Source organism: Aplysia californica, unplaced genomic scaffold (genome assembly GCF_000002075.1).
Source record: "Aplysia californica isolate F4 #8 unplaced genomic scaffold, AplCal3.0 scaffold00757, whole genome shotgun sequence".
NCBI lineage: Eukaryota > Metazoa > Mollusca > Gastropoda > Aplysiida > Aplysiidae > Aplysia > Aplysia californica.
The window spans coordinates 374,426-375,606 of record NW_004798027.1 but is presented as its reverse complement, the minus strand read 5'-3'; positions in this window follow the sequence as shown (position 1 = coordinate 375,606).

Sequence of the window (1,181 nt, the reverse complement as noted above, 5' to 3'; positions counted from 1 at the left end):
TTTTTTCCCCCCTCCTTCGCCTCCCGTCACATAGTCAAGTACCAGGAAGCAGTCGGTACTGCCCTGCCGTAGACAATGACTTCACGTTGTCTTCTGTTGGTTTCAGCCCCTGGCATCTCTCTCCCCACTCTCCTTCTTTTCTTTTTCTGTCTCTCAAAACTCGAACTATTATTGAATCATCCCTTTGTCTCTATGTTTATCTCTTTGTGTCCTTTTGTTAGAGATGTACTCCCGCTTCCTGTCAGGTCATTCTGTTGGCCAGAGTCTCTGTTTGTGTCTGCAAAAGGTACCGGACGCTTCCCTAATGTCAAGGTCGTTTCTCTCCTACATTTGCAGCCGCCAAATTCGGCGCAGGGGGATGCAGGAAGGAAAAGAAAGGGAGGGAGGGGGGGGGTGAGAGATAATTGATGTGGCTGAATTAATCGTGGCAGCTGCTCTGTCCCAAGTCGGGGAGAGTTTGCGGCCCTTTTGAGAATGTAAATAACCCATTTAGGGTAATGCCCCAGGGTTCTGATTGACGCTTCCAGAATTTAATGCCCCCAAAATAAACAGCGCTCGCTCGCCATTTGGGGATGTTTGTTGTTATGTAACACAGAGCCCAGATTTGATACACTGAAGTGGTGGTTTGTTATTTTGGGGAGCAGGTGGCCCTGTGTTTGGGGGGGGGGGTGTTAATTTTTGTTTTGTTTTTCTCCTTGCTTGCGTTGGGAGGGAGGGTCGAAGTGTTCTTGACAAGAGAGGAGTTTCATAAGTTTCATTAGCTGCGTACGTGTGTGGGTGTGGGTGTGTGTGTGTAGTGACACCGTTGTTTTTAACCCCCTGAGGACGTGGATTCTAACATTCTGGTCTTCGAATGGGCGCTGATTTTGTGGGAACTTTCTAATTAAAAACACGGGCGTTGCATTCTCGCTGTCCCGGCTAAGCGAATTTTGTCTTTCTGGTTTTCTTGTATCAGAAACTTTAAAAAGTGGGCAGAAACATGTACAGTAATTGTATACACCAGCAAACGTGGAGATATGTGTCTGTACATTTGTGTTTGTTATTTGTGTTTGTCATTTGTGTTTGTCATTTGTGTTTTTACATTTGTATTTGACGGTTGGAGATGGATTTTGATTAACCTTACAGTAGTGTTGCAAGCTGCGAAAAACCTATAGAAATTTTTTATTTTTAATTTTTTAATT